At 39.8% G+C, this 16,298-nt stretch overlaps 1 protein-coding gene across 1 annotated transcript in view; it reads right to left on the bottom strand.

Moving 5' to 3' along the window:
- DLC1 (DLC1 Rho GTPase activating protein) overlaps positions 1-16,298 on the bottom strand; it is a 521,689-nt gene that overhangs the window by 454,296 nt on the left and 51,095 nt on the right. The gene's annotated exons all lie outside the window — the stretch shown is intronic.

Genomic DNA, 16,298 nt, shown 5'->3' with positions numbered 1-16,298 from the left:
ATCGCAGGCAGATTCCTTACCCACTGAGCCATTAGGGAAGCCAAAGGCATAATTCCATGTGAAAATTTGGAAGTGACCTGTTGAATAAATGTGAATAAATGCTGATAAACTTGGAGTATGCATTAGTTGAAATGCTGTGTGCCATTAATAATGCTTAAATTAGAATACTAATTAATTAAGCTGGAAGCAATAAAACCACCATGAAGTAAAAACAAAAACTCACAAAAATCCATCCCATAGAGAGGAATGTTAAAAAAAAAAAAAAAAAACAGCAAAATATAATAGTGATTATCTTTGAGTAATAGATCTTGGTGAGATATTTCTGTGTTCTCTTAATTTTTGGTAGTATCTAAGTTTTCCATTCTTGTTTAGTAGCTAAGTTGTGCCCAACTCATTTTGGATCCCGTGGACCGCAGCCTGCCAGACTCCTTTGTCTGTGGGATTTCCCAGGCAGGAATACTGGAGTGTAGCCATTCCCTTCTCCAACCCTGGGATCAAACCTGTGTCTCCTGCATTGGCAGGTGGATTCTTTCCCACTGAGCCACCAGGGAAGCCCTAATACTTCAATAGTGGAAGGACAAAACACTTATGAAATCTTGTAGAAATAGTATATGTACAAGAGCTGAGATATCATGATCCTTAGTCAGCAAATACCTGTGGTCTCAGGTAAATAATTTCTTTGGATCTCAGTTTCCTCATTTGTAAAAAGAGCACAAGGGACTAAATATTAATTACAACTCCCATATATCATGCTGTAGCTTTCATTTACAGTAACTCTTAAAATCTTCCGTGTAGCCATGAAAAGTAGACAATATCAGCTAACTTTTTATGGATGAAAAAGTTGAATTTCTGAGCACTTAAGAAACAAACATTGTGTGGTAAGGACCAAAAATAAAAACCATGTATTTCCAAAGAGGATACCTAAAATCTCCTCCATCACAAATATTTTATATGCTATGTTCATATAGTTCTTATTACTTAGGACCTCCTTTCTTCATATCATTCTTTTGACTATTACCTTCAAATTCCTTCCAAGTTTTTGGGTCTCATTCAATTGATTCTTTCCCATTTATGCTAGCAATTCCTGACTATCTCTCCTATTTCTCCAAAAAACTTTGTTCAATCAGCCCAGCTGACTGTATCTTTTCACCACTTTTGGCACATACACAATAAGGATGTGAAGACCTTACATGTTTGTATCTGCTCTAACTTCGTTAACGATAAGGACTATATCTTTCGTTGATATTGTATTTAACTCTTACACATACACTTTATCAATTGCAAATCACTAGATAGGTCAGCACATTTTAACTTAGGTTTTGCAGATTATAATAATTTGGAGGATTATCTTGCTCATTGTTTTGAAGTCCCCATAAAGTAGCATATATGTTCTGTAAACTTTCAGTGCCTGTATGGTAGGCACCATTTTCCTCCTCTTATTCTCCAATTGCCCCGGAGGTCCTACATGGAACTTAAGGTACTGACCTCCAGAAAAGTGTGTTTTAGTTGCTCAGTCATGTCTGACTCTTTGCAACCCTATGCACAGGTTTCCAGGCTCCTCTGTCCATGGAATTCTCTAGGCAAGAAAACTGGAGTGGGTTGCCATTTCCTTCCCCAGGGCATCTTCCCAACCCAGGGATTGAACCTGGGTCTCCTGCATGAAGGTGAATTATTTACCTTCTGACCCACCAGGGAAGTCCTGAACTCCAGAAAAGACACCATCAAGTAATGCTCAAAATTCTCCAAGCCAGGCTTCAGCAATATGTGAACTGTGAACTTCCTGATGTTCAAGCTGGTTTTAGAAAAGGCAGAGGAACCAGAGATCAAATTGCCAACATCCGCTGGATCATAGAAAAAGCAAGAGAGTTCCAGAAAAACATCTATTTCTGCTTTATTGACTATGCCAAAACCTTTGACTGTGTGGATCACAATAAACTGTGGGAAATTCTGAAAGAGATGGGAATACCAGACCACCTGATCTGCCTCTTGAGAAATCTGTATGCAGGTCAGGAAGCAACAGTTCGAACTGGACATGGAACAACAAACTGGTTCCAAATAGGAAAAGCAGTACGTCAAGGCTGTATATTGTCACCCTGCTTATTTAACTTCTATGCAGAGTACATCATGAGAAACCTTGGACTGGAAGAAACACAAGCTGGAATCAAGATTGCCGGGAGAAATATCAATAAGCTCAGATATGCAGATGACACCACCCTTATGGCAGAAAGTGAAGAGGAACTCAAAAGCCTCTTGATGAAAGTGAAAGTGGAGAGTGAAAAAGTTGGCTTAAAGCTCAACATTCAGAAAACGAAGATCATGGCGTCCGTCCCATCACTTCATGGGAAATAGATGGGGAAACAGTGGAAACAGTGTCAGACTTTATTTTTTGGGACTCCAAAATCACTGCAGATGGTGACTGCAGCCATGAAATTAAAAGATGCTTACTCCTTGGAAGGAAAGTTAGGACCAACCTGGATAGCATATTCAAAAGCAGAGACATTACTTTGACAACAAAGTTTTGTCTAGTCAAGGCTATGGTTTTTCCTGTGGTCATGTACGGATGTGAGAACTGGACTGTGAAGAAGGCTGAGTGCCGAAGAATTGATGCTTTGGAACTGTGGTGTTGGAGAAGACTCTTGAGAGTCCCTTGAACTGCAAGGAGATCCAACCAGTCCATTCTGAAGGAGATGAGCCCTGGGATTTCTTTGGAAGGAATGATGCTAAAGCTGAAACTCCAGTACTTTGGCCACCTCATGAGAAGAGTTGACTCATTGGAAAAGACTCTGATGCTGGGAGGGATTGAGGGCAGGAGGAGAAGAGGACAACAGAGGATGAGATGGCTGGATGGCATCACTGACTCAATGGACGTGGGTCTGAGTGAACTCCGGGAGTTGGTGATGGACAGGGAGGCCTGGCGTGCTGCAATTCATGGGGTCACAAAGAGTCGGACATGACTGAGCAACTGAACTGAACTGAACTGAACCCTATTATCCAGAGATCAAGTTGCCAACATCCATTGGATCATCAAAAAAGCAAGAGAGTTCCAGAAAGATATCTATTTCTGCTTTATTGACTATGCCAAAGCCTTTGACTGTGTGGATCACTACAAACTGTGGAAAATTCTTAAAAAGATGTGAATACCAGAAGACCACCTGACCTGCCTCTTGAGAAATCTGTATGCAGGTCAAGAAGCAACAGTCAGAACTGGACATGGAACAACAGACTGGTTCCAAATCAGGAAAGGAGTACATCAAGGCTGTATGTTGTCACCCTGCTTATTTAACTTATATGCAGACTACGCCATGCAAAATGCCAGGCTGAATGAAACACAAGCTGCAATCAAGATTGCCGGGAGAAATATCAATAACCTCAGATATGCAGATGACATCACCCTTATGGCAGAAAGTGAAGAAGAACTAAAGAGCCTCTTGATGAAAGTGAAGGAGAGTGAAGAAGGTGGCTTAAAACTTAACATTCAGAAAACTAAGATCATGGCATTTGGTCCCATCACTTCATGGCAAATAGATTGGGAAACAATGGAAACAGTGACAGACTTTATTTTCTTGGGCTCCAAAATCACTGCAGATGGTGACTGTAGCCAGGAAATGAAAGATGCTTGCTCCTTGGAAGAAAAGCTATGACCAACCTAGATAGGATATTAAAAAGCAGAGCCATTACTTTGCCAATAAAGGTCTGTCTAGTCAGAGCTATGGTTTTTCCAGTAGTTGTGTATAGATGTGAGAGTTGGACCATAAATAAAGTTAAGTGCCGAAGAATTGATGCTTTTGAACTGTGGTGTTGGAGAAGACTCTTGAGAGTCCCCTTGGACTGCAAGGAAATCCAACCAATCTATCCTAAAGGAAATCAATGAATCCTGAATATTCATTGGAAGGACTGATGCTGAAGCTGAAACTCTAATACTTTGGCCACTGATGCAAAGAACTGACTCATTGGAAAAGACCCTGATACTGAGAAAGATTGAAGGCAGGAGCAGAAGGGGACGACAGAGGATGAGATGGTTGGATGGCATCATAGACTTGATGGACATGAGTTTGAGTAAGCTCTGGGAGTTGGTGACGGACAATGAAGCCTGGCGTGCTGCTGTCCATGGGGCCGCAAAGAGTCGGACATGACTGAGCAACTGAACTGAACTGAACCCTACTAACCAGGCAAAGAATATGCTCATGTGGATGTTTATCCATCACTGTCTCAACCAGAGCCAGGCATTGGCAACCCTCATGCCATTGCCTTTCCTCTCTTGGCTTTGAAAACTCTGAGACCAGTGCTCCCATTATTTTGTTGTCTTGGTCTTCCTTAGAGAGTTTAGTTTTCATTATAATAGGTTTGCTGTTGCATCCCTTCCTGTGTCTTTGGTAATTGTAATGGAGGAAAATCTAAATGACCTTACACTGAACATCACATCTGCCCCGTGCAAGCCTGGCCCACATTCCCATAACTGACCTAGCCCTTTTGGACTCTCATTCACCTTTTGATAAGTTATAGGAGATGCCTTATCTCTTCATAATCATTCAATCAATTACTCAACATATATTTATTGAACGTTCATTATGTGCTAGGCACTGACCAAGGTTTTGGTCACAGATCAAGAATGACACAAAGTCCCTTCCTCCTTTTGAAGTTTATATGCTAAAGGGGAAACCAGATATTAAGCAAGTGAGCATATATAACTTGTAATGATAGCCACTTCATACAAAACACAGAGAAGAGGCTGACCTGATTCAATAGAGAGGCAAAGGAAGTTAAGAGTTTCCATCCTGGGAGGTGAAGTTGGACAGAGAGAGGAATTCTAAAGATTACAGGTTATAATCACAGGGAATTACAGAGTTCAAAGCTTTGATTTAATATTATTTAGAGTGATAGGTAAGAGATGTGCGTATTTGTAAGAGTGGTCCAATGAAGGAGGAATGAAAGTCCTAAGAACAAGTTTCTCTATATTCAAAACTTAATTGAAACTTTAACTATATGAAGCAGCAAGGAAATTACACCTATATTCTGTTTTACAAATGCTCAGATGGATTAAGTGCCTTGCTCCTTGGCAGGTGGTTAGTGAATTTCAGGGCAGGACAAACCCAAGTTACATTATCCATAGTCACAGTCTCCATCCACTGTCCCAGGTACCTCTTGATTTCAACATCATGGGCCGGCCTTGCTCAGGGACCTCTAGCTGTAAGCCAGTAGTGACTTTTAGAGAAGAGATATTATATATCCATATGACATGATGACATAGCCATATATTTATAGAATTTTCTATCATGTTCTCTTTGCTTCTTTGTAACTATGAAGTATTAGACCATCTGCACTTTAAAAAAGTCTCAGTGCCTCCAGGAATCTGTTCCAAAATTACCATATTTTTGGAAATCACATTATTATTATGTGTTATAAGATGTAAGGGAATTTTATGTTAAAATTCCAAAATTATTAATATCTTCTGTGGAATAGCCATTATACTTCTATAAGATTTAGAAAAGATTTATAAAAGAGTTATGCAATTGATAAGGTGGTATGTTTCTGAATCTTGATGTTTCTCCTTTAAGCACATCATACATTTAGTAACAAATCTAAACAGTAAGTAAAAACACACTAGTCTGCTATATATGAGCACAAACACAGGCTAGAAAGATCTTGCTTGTTTTTGGATCAAGAAAACAAAAACAAGGATGATAAAGGTTCTGTTTTTCCATTAACACAGCAAGAATCACCTTTTGTAGTTGTGTTCTGGTTCAGTTTTTTATACCCACCACAAAAAATCATGACCATTTGGTCTGTTTAATGTTAGCTGGGCTTAATCATTCTAACACATATTGTTGTCAAACAGTGTGAATGGCAACACTGAATCTCACTGATTGTTCTTTTGTCATTTGGAGCATAACACACCACGGATAATGTCTGCAAAGTCCGACTCTTTGCAACCCAATGGTAGATAGAGTAGCCTACCAGACTCCTCTGTCCATGGGATTTTCCAGGAAAGAGTACTTGAGTAGGTTTCCATTTCCTTCTCCAGGGGATCTTCCTGACCCAGGGATTGAACCCAGGTCTCCCACATTGCAGACAGATGCTTTACCATCTGAGCCACCAGGGAAGCCAGGTTTCAGTTAAAAAAGTACACACAAGCTATGAGATTTTGACCTGTTTAGGCAGAAGCACAGCTGAGAGGAGCTACCCCTCACTCAAGGTCAGGGGTGGTGACCGAGAGTGCCAGGCTGCCTTGGCACAGGAGCGGCCAAGAGGAGCTACCCCACGTCTGAGGTCAGGGGTGGCAGCTGAGAGGAGCAACCCCAAGTCCAAGGATCTGTGGCTGCATGGGCGCACGAGGGCCAAGAGGAGCTATTCCACGTTCAAGGTCAGGAGGGGCGGCTCTGAGGAGATACCCCTCGTCCAAGGTAAGGAGCAGTGTCTGCGCTTTGCTGGAGCAGCCATGAAGAGATACTCCATGCCCAAGGTAAGAGAAACCCAAGTAAGACGGTAGGTGTTGCAAGAGGGCATCAGAGGGCAGACACACTGAAACCATAGTCACAGAAAACTAGCCAATGTGATCACACAGACCACAGCCTTGTCTAACTCAATGAAACTATGCCATTAGGGGCCACCAAGACGGGCGGGTCATGGTGGAGAGGTCTGACAGAATGTGGTCCACTGGAGAAGGGAATGGCAAACCACTTCAGTATTCTTGCCTTGAGAACTCCATGAACAGTATGAAAAGGCAAAATGATAGGGTACTGAAAGGGGAACTCCCCGGGTTGGTAGATGCCCAATATGCTACTGGAGATCAGTGGAGAAATAACTCCAGAAAGAATGAAGGGATGGAGCCAAAGCAAAAACAATACCCAGTTGTGGACGCGATTGGTGATAGAAGCAAGGTCCGATGCTATAAAGAGCAATATTGCATAGGAACCTGGAATGTCAGGTCCTAAATCAAGGCAAATTGGAAGTGGTCAAACAGGAGATGGCAAGAGTGAATGTTGACATTCTAGGAATCAGCGAACTAAAATGGACTGGAATGGGTGAATTTAACTCACATGACCATTATATCTACTACTGTGGGCAGGAATCCCTCAGAAGAAATGGAGTAGCCATCGTGGTCAACAAAAGAGTCCGAAATGCAGTACTTGGATGCAATCTCAAAAACAACAGAATGATCTCTGTTCGTTTCCAAGGCAAACCATTCAATATCACAGTAATCCAAGCCTATGCCCCAACCAGTAACACTGAAGAAGCTGAAATTGAACGGTTCTATGAAGACCTACAAGACCTTATAGAACTAACACCCAAAAAAGATGTCCTTTTCATTATAGGGGACTGGAATGCAAAAGTAGGAAGTCAAGAAACTCCTGGAGTAACAGGCAAATTTGGCCTTGGAGTACCGAATGAAGCAAGGCAGGGCTAATAGAGTTTTGCCAAGAGAATGCACTGGTCATAGCAAACCTCCTCTTCCAACAACACAAGAGAAGACTCTACACATGGACATAACCAGATGGTCAACACCGAAATCAGATTGATTATATTCTTTGCAGCCAAAGATGGAGAAGCTCTATACAGTCAGCAAAGACAAGACCGGGACCTGAATGTGGCTCAGACATGAACTCTTTATTGCCAAATTCAGACTTAAATTGAAGAAAGTGGGGAAAACCACTAGACCATTGACCCAAATAAAATCCCTTATGATTATACAGTGGAAGTGAGAAATAGATTTAAGGGACTAGATCTGATAGAGTGTCTGATGAACTATGGATGGAGGTTCATGACATTGTACAGGAGACAGGGATCAAGACCATCACCAGTGGAAAAGAAATGCAACAAAGCAAAATGGCTGTCTGAGTAGGCCTTACAAATATCTGTGAAAAGAAGAGAAGTGAAAAGCAAAGGAGAAAAGGAAAGATATAAGCATCTGAATGCAGAGTTCCAAAGAATAGCAAGGAGAGATAAGAAAGCCTTCCTCAGCGATCAATGCATAGAAATAGAGGAAAACAACAGAATGGGAAAGACTAGAGATCTCTTCAAGAAAATTCGAGATACCAAGAGAATATTTCATGCAAAGATGGGCTCGATAAAGGACAGAAATTGTAGGGACCTAACAGAAGCAGAAGATATTAGGAGGAGGTGGCAAGAATACACAGAAGAACTGTACAAAAATGATCTTTGTGACCAAGATAATCACAATGGTGTGATCACTCACCTAAAGCCAGACATCCTGGAATGTGAAGTCAAGTGGGACTTAGAAAGCATAACTACAAACAAAGCTAGTGGAAGTGATAGAATTCGAGTTGAGCTATTTCAAATCTTGAAAGATGATGCTGTGAAAGTGCTGCACTCAATATGCCAGCCAATTTGGAAAACACAGCAGTGGCCACAGGACTGGAAAAGGTCAGTTTTCATTCCAATCCCAAAGAAAGGCAATGCCAAAGAATGCTCAAACTACCGCACAATTGCACTCATCTCACACGCTAGTAAAGTAATGCTCAAAATTCTCAAAGCCAGGCTTCAGCAATATGTGAACCATGAACTTCCTGATGTTCAAGCTGGTTTTAGAAAAGGCAGAGGAACCAGAGATCAAATTGCCAACATCTGCTGGATCATTGAAAAAGCAAGAGAGTTCCAGAAAAACATCTATTTCTGCTTTATTGACTATGCCAAAGCCTTTGACTGTGTAGATCACAATAAACTGTGGGAAATTCTGAAAAAGAAGGGACTAACCAGACCACCGGACCTGCCTCTTTTTTTTTTTTTTTTTATTTTTAAACTTTACATAATTGTATTAGTTTTGCCAAATATCAAAATGAATCCACCATAGGTATACATGTGTTCCCCATCCTGAACCCTCCTCCCTCCTCCCTCCCCATGCCATCCCTCTGGGTCGTCCCAGTGCACTAGCCCCAAGCATCCAGTATCGTGCATCGAACCTGGACTGGCATCTCGTTTCATACATGATATTTTACATGTTTCAATGCCATTCTCCCAAATCTTCCCACCCTCTCTCTCTCCCACAGAGTCCATAAGACTGTTCTATACATCAGCCTCTTGAGAAACCTGTATGCAGGTCAGGAAGAAACAGAACTGGACATGGAAAAACAGACTGGTTCTAAATAGGAAAAGGAGTATGTCAGGCTGTATATTGTCACCCTGCTTATTTAACTTCTATGCAGAGTACATCATGAGAAATGCTGGACTGGAAGAAGCAAAAGCTGGAATCAAGATTGCCAGGAGAAATATCAATAACTTCAGGTATGCAGATTAAACCTCCTTTATGGCAGAAAGTGAAGAGGAACTAAAAAAAAGCCTCTTGATGAAAGTGAAAGAGGAGAGTGAAAAAGTTGGCTTAAGGCTCAACATTCAGAAAACTAAGATCATGGCATCTGGTCCCATCACTTCATGGCAAATAGATGGGGAAACAGTGGGAACAGTGTCAGGCTTTATTTTTCTGGGCTCCAAAATCACTGCAGATGGTGACTTCAGCCATGAAATTGAAAGACGCTTACTCCTTGGAAGGAAAGTTATGACCAACCTAGATAGCATATTCAAAAGCAGAGATAGTACCTTGCCAACAAAGGTCCATCTAGTCAAGGCTATGGTTTTTCTAGTGGTCATGTGTGGATGTGAGAGTTGGACTATAAAGAAAGCTGAGCACTGAAGAACTGATGCTTTTGAACTGTGGTGTTGGAAAAGACTCTTGAGAGTCCCTCGGACTGCAAGGAGATCCAACCAGTCCATCCTAAAGGAGATCAGTCCTGGGTGTTTTTTGGAAGGACTGATGCTAAAGCTGAAACTCCAATACTTTGGCCACCTCATGCAAAGAGTTGTCTCCTTGGAAAAGACCCTGATGTTGGGAGGGATTGGGGGCAGGAGGAGAAGGGGACGACAGAGGATGAGATGGCTGGATGGCATCACCAACTTGATAGAAATGAGTCTGAGTGAACTCTGGGAGTTAGTGATGGACAGGGAAGCCTGGCGTGCTGTGATTCATGGGGTCTCAGAGTCGGACACGACTGAACTACTGAACTGAACTGAGGCACAGACTAGTGCAGAGTGACAGCAACTATGGATAATAATGACAACAGCAAGAATTAATTGCTTCTAAGGGTACAGGGCTTCCCTGTATCTCAGATGGTAAAAAATCTGCCTGCAATGCAGGAGACCCAGGCTCAGGACGATGCCCTGGAGAAGGCAATGGCAACCCACCCCAGTGTTCTTGCCTGAAGAATCCCATGGACAGAGGAGCCTGGCAGGCTACAGTACATGGGGTTGCAAAGAGCCAGACATGACTGAGCGACTAACACTACTACTAACAGTAATAGCAGTAACAGCCAACTCTTGAAAGCTTAGTATGTCCTATGCTCTGAACTAGGCATTTGACATCAGTGACCACATTTAAAGATTCCATGAAGTGTAATAAAAATGATTAAAATTATTTTTGAAATAATTTAAATAATTATTAAATAATTGAGCACTCACTATGTACCTAAGACTTTATAGGATTATATCATTTAATTTCACAAAACCCTTCAAAGTTCTGCAGGGAAATAGGCTTTTTTTTTTTTTAATCAAGGTTTGATATAATTGACATATAACCTTATATTAGTTTCCGTTGCACAACAGAATGATTTCATATTTGTATAAATTGTGAAATGATCACCATAATTAGTTAACATCTGTCACCACACATAATTAAAACAAACTTTTGTGTGATAAGAACTTTCAAGATTTACTTAGTCAACAACTTTCAAATATGCAATACAGCGTTATTAACTACAGTCTCAAATGCTGGCAAGTGGGAACAGAGATCATTACTAGGGTCCCCTGAGCATGGATACCACCTTTTCCCTCCAGCTGAGGAAGGGGACTTGCAAGCTTGAATGTGGATCCAGAACCCAGAGAAACTAGTCTGTAAACATTCTTGAAAATGGTAATATATTTATGTTGGACAGGCCCTTCCGGAATGATGATGTAGATACTAATTATGAAAGTATAGCAGAACATCCAGAATTAGAGTTTCCTGATCTGGTGACACCCTACTCTGCAGGTGGCAGATGGTGTCAAGGGCAGCTGTGTGGATGAAAAATTCAACAGGACATAATCCCAGGTTGCACTTACTCTCATGCTGTGTGGCCGTCTTGCTTCAGAGATGTTTTGAATGTGTACTTGGGCTTCCCTTGCGGCTCAGCTGGTAAAGAATCAGCCTGCAATGAAGGAGACCTGGGTTCAATCCCTGGGTTGGGAAGATCCCCTGGAGAAAGGAAAGGCTACCCACTCCTGTATTCTGGCCTGGAGAACTCCATATACTGTATAGACCATGGGGTAACAAAGAGTCAGACACGACTGAGTGACTTTCACTTGGCTGTTCAAACGAGGAACTGACTCTCATGCTTCCATGCGTGGTGTTTCCATGGGTGTGACATGTTGGCATTGCTTCTATCGGTTCTTCTCTGGCACACTGAACCAGGGTGAGATGAATGTCCCCATTTTACAGATAGAGAATCAGAGGCTTGGTGTGTCTTGTCCACAGTCATTCAAGTGATAAGTGGTGGAGGCAGGTTTCAACCTCAACTCTTCGCTTATTATCCCCTCATTCTGCGTACATAAAGTACTGGTTGAAAAAATAGTCCCTCCCCTGTCCCCCAGCTAAGTGGATAACAATATTATTGACATTTTTTTCCCTTGCCCACAAGCAATAATTTCATTTCATAAAGTTTTCCTATTTTCACATTTTCCTCTCACTCTGAAAACACGTGGCCATTTAAACACCTGTCATTTCTTTTCTATTTAGTCCTTTATATTCTTCTGTTCTTCATAGATAAGTCTTTACTCTTAAATCTTTTAAAATATTATTCTTTTGAATAATTTCACATCCTACTGTCACATTCGATCATAATCATTATTTATGTAAAGTATTGGTGACATTTAAATATGCTTTTTTTTTTGCTAGATCTACTAATTATATCTCAGTGAAAGCTCAGAGGAGATCAGTAAGCTGAGAGCTACTTCCTACATGTTTACTGACCTCCCTCCAATTTACCCCTTGTGGCTGGATGCCTCCTGCCCTTAGCAGAGTGGGTGCCCAGGAAATGTCTTTCAGGTTAAATATAAAATCTTCTACAGGTCAGCAAGTTAATAGCTTTTATTCTTTGCTTCTGCTCCTGGAGATGAGGCATTGGAGAGTTGCAGGGAGAGGAGGGAAGGTGGGAAGAGGGGAGGTGTTCTATACTAAACATTGAAAGAATCTGTAGAGTGAACTGTTTCTAAGTAATGGGGTAGGATGGGGTGATGAGAAAGAAAAATAAAAAGATTTTGGGTAGCAGTGATTTAAATGACTGCTTTAATTTTCTTGACCAAACCCGGGATAAACTTGAAAATCTTTTCCAATGCAGCAATGAAGAGAGGGAAGATTAACATTAGTCACAGGTATATATTTTTTTGAAAAGCTTGAGAGGAAACCGGGTTCACAGAAATGTGTGAATAAGAGTTTTATAAACTTAGTCACAGGGGACTTTGAATTTTTGATAATCACATAGATTCTGAGGGCATGCTGACCACAGTATATCAGTCCTAATAAAAGGAAAGTATAATGGAAATATAACAGTAGATATGGGATATTGAGAAACACAGACCTCAAAAATAAGTGAACAGATAGGCAGTTCAGAAACAGCAAGAGCTGGAGAAGACCCAGTCAAAATTCACTATGGTCAGTTCTGTCACTCCAGATAAGCATTTCACTACTCCCTTAAAGTGCTGCTATGATTAAAAATAGGTCTAAACTTAAATCAACCATTCATATACTCCACCCCACAGTAAAATATCCATACTTAGTGAATGGTTTTTGTGGCCTTTATGAAATTCCAGGTTTAATGAGCCTTTCCAGATATGATTAAAGTGAGGTGATTGAAGGCTGGTACTTGACAGAAAATCCCACTCAATATTCCAATTCTTGAACTGGATACACCAAATAAGTTACTTTCCCCTCCCTACAAAATCGTGTCTGGACAAATTCTGGCTTTGGTTATGTCACACATTTTCTCCTTAAGTATTGTTCAAAAAGTATACGTTTGACTCAATTAACTTTTGTTATCATGAAAATGTTTGCTAGGCTTAAAATTAATTATTCCTGAATTTGGTAATGAGGTTGTTAAAACAAGATAAGAAACCCCAGTTTGTTAATGAAGCCTCAGGACATCACTTATCTGGAGATTTGTTCAAATAGCCATCTATAAACACGGTTCTGAATGTCAGAACAGACTCTGACTGCAGAAGAAAACCAGGGCAAGAAAGGGTTGAAACTACCCTCTCAGGAGTTAGCAAATCTATGTTATTTGTTTTTATACAATAAATGCAGGATCTTAACTGTTTAGAATTCTCTTTGAGGGACATGGAACATACTTCAAATTTCTATGCTATCAAATAAACAATTTAACAGAGTAATTCTTTATTATTATTATTGTCTTCATTGAATTATAATTTACGCAAAGAAAAGTTATAAATTTCAAGTTTACAGTTTGATGAGTTTTGATAAATATACAGAGTCTTGTAATCACCACCAAAACTATGCTATGGAACATCACACTCACACCAGAAATTTCCCTGTATCCTTTACAACAATTCCTTTCTCTTAACCCTTGGCGCTGGCAACCATTGATCTTTCTAACACTAGAGTTTTTTCTTTTTCTAGAATTTCATACAAGTGAAATCATACATTATATTTTCTTTTGGATCTGACTTTTTTCATTCAGGATAATGGTTTTGATATTCATCCAGATCATTGTGTGTGGCAGTAATTCAACCCTTTTTTCTGGGTGGGATTCCACTGTATGGATGTACCAGGGGATCTTCCCGACCCAGGGACCAAACCCAGGTCTCCCACATTGCGGGTGGACTCTTTACTGACTCAGCCACCAGGGAAGCCGCATGGATGTACCATTTTGTATTTATTCACAAGTTGATGGACATGTGGATTATTTCCTGTTTGGGGTTATAGCAGATAAAGTTGATACAAATAGTCAAGGGCAAGTCTTTGGGTTGAGACATGTTTTTCTTTCTCTTCGGTAAGTACCTAAGAATGTAATTCTTGGGTCATGTGTTAAATGTATATCTAGTTATAGAAAAAGCTGCTAAACTGTTCTTTAGTGTAGCTGAAGTTTTTAAAAAATAGATCTACAATGTTGTGTTAGTTTCAAGCATATAGCAAAATGATTCCATTTTATATGCATATTCTTTTATACATATATATTTTTCTGATTCCTTTATCTATAAGTTATTAAAAAATATTGAGCATGTTTCCCTAGATGAACTTTTTTGATATCCAGCAATTTCTGGGAGGTCCAGTTGCTTTACATCTTGAATATACTTGGTATGGTCAAATTTTTAAATTTTAGCCATTCTAGTGGGTGTGTGATGGTATCTAATCGTGATATTATTTTCATTTTCCTAATAATATTGAATATTTTTTCATGTATTTATTTGACATTTATGCATTGCCTTTGGTGTGGTGTCATTTAAATCTTTGGCTAATTTTTCACTTGGGTTTTGTTTTCCAATTAGTGAGTTGTAAGATCTCTAATAAATTCTGAATATAAGTCCTTTCTCACTACACATTTCACTAACATTTTCTCCCAGTCTATGACTTTCATTTTATTAAGAGTGTCTTTTGGTGGGACAAATGTTTTTAATCATGATCAAGTTCATTTTTTCATTGTTTTGTGGTCTGAGATTTTTCTGTCTTATTTAATAAACATTTACATAGCTTAAGATCACAAACATTTTCCTCCATGTTTTGTTTAAGATGGTTTATAGCTTTAGCTTTTATATTTTTTTTTCAGTTTTTATATTTATTTTTTCTAGCTTTTATATTTAAGTAAGTGATCTATGTAGAGATAATTGTTGTACATGGTATGAAGTGAGAACCAAGATATATATAGATATACAGATCTATATATATATATATACAGGTCATATTAGGGTCATATCGTAAGCTGATCTGACATCAAAGATTCACAGGTGTCGGTGAATCTCAACCCTCTGAGTGCAAAGCCATGGCTGGGAAAGGCTCCACGGGCTACAGCATTAACCTCCCCTACAGAGACCTGGCCTCCAAGGTGATGAGGCGCAGGATCACCATGACCAGGAGAGAAGAAAGATTTACCAAGCAAAGTGATGGGGAAATACCCTCAGATGTGGAATCCAGACAAGCCCTTCCGAGTGCAGCTAGCCCCAAAGTACCCCCAGCCCCACCTCCCTCTCCAGCTGAAGACTTCCTAAGCACCTAAAACATCGGTCATTTTGAACTGGACTTTGACAGAAAACTCCAGAAAACTGTTTCTGCGAAGTCATTGGGGTTGGTTTTGAAGAATGTCTTGGCAAATCTTTATTCTTTCTTTCCCAGTTTTCTTCAACCACCATTGAACACTGTTTACCCTTCCTCGTGCACTTAATCTTTGGTCTCAAGCCAAATGATGTTCATATTCAGTAGTCAGTTTTTCTTGTGCTAGAGAACAGTTACGGTAGTCAGTTGTATTTGAATTAAAAAATATATCTATATATCTATATATATAAATATATCTATATATCTATATATATCTTGTGTGTGTGTGTGCTAAGTCACTTCAGGTGTGTTTGACTCTTCTTAACCCGATGGACTTTAGCTCGCCAGGCTCCTTTGTCCATGGGATTTTCCAGGCAAGAATATTTGAGTAGGTTGCCACGCCCTCCTCCAGGGGATCTTCCTGACCCAGGGGTTGAACCCACGTCTCTTATGCTTCTTGCACTGACAGGTGGATTCTTTACCACTAGTGCCACCTGAGAAGCCCCATGTACACTGCATATGGATATACAAGTTTTTTTTAACCTTTGTTGAAAAGACAATCGTTTAACTACTGAATTGACTTTGTACTGTAATTGATATTAAAGTACCTATTAAATTACCTATGTATGTGTGGACTTCTTTCTGAAGTCTTTCCTCTGTTCTAGTGGTCATAAGTCTATCTTTTGAGAATGTGGTATTATCTTGACTACTGTAAACTTATATGAAGTTTTTATTTTTTAAACTTATTTTGGTTATTTTAGGTGCTTTGAATTTTCATATAATTTTAAGAAACAGTTTATGAATTTCTTCAAAAGAAAGTCTTCTGAAATCTTGATTGAGATTGAGTTGAATCTGTAGCTCAATTTGAGGAAAAGACACCTTTTAACATTACTGGTTTCCAGATCAATAAACAGGAGATATCTCTGGATTTATTTAGGTCTTTTAAACATTCAATGATGTTTTATAGTTTTCAGTTAATAAGTTTTGCATTTTT

The sequence above is a fragment of the Bos indicus x Bos taurus genome, chromosome 27, assembly GCF_003369695.1.
Source record: "Bos indicus x Bos taurus breed Angus x Brahman F1 hybrid chromosome 27, Bos_hybrid_MaternalHap_v2.0, whole genome shotgun sequence".
Lineage (NCBI taxonomy): Eukaryota > Metazoa > Chordata > Mammalia > Artiodactyla > Bovidae > Bos > Bos indicus x Bos taurus.
This window is presented reverse-complemented; position numbering and strand designations above follow the sequence as displayed.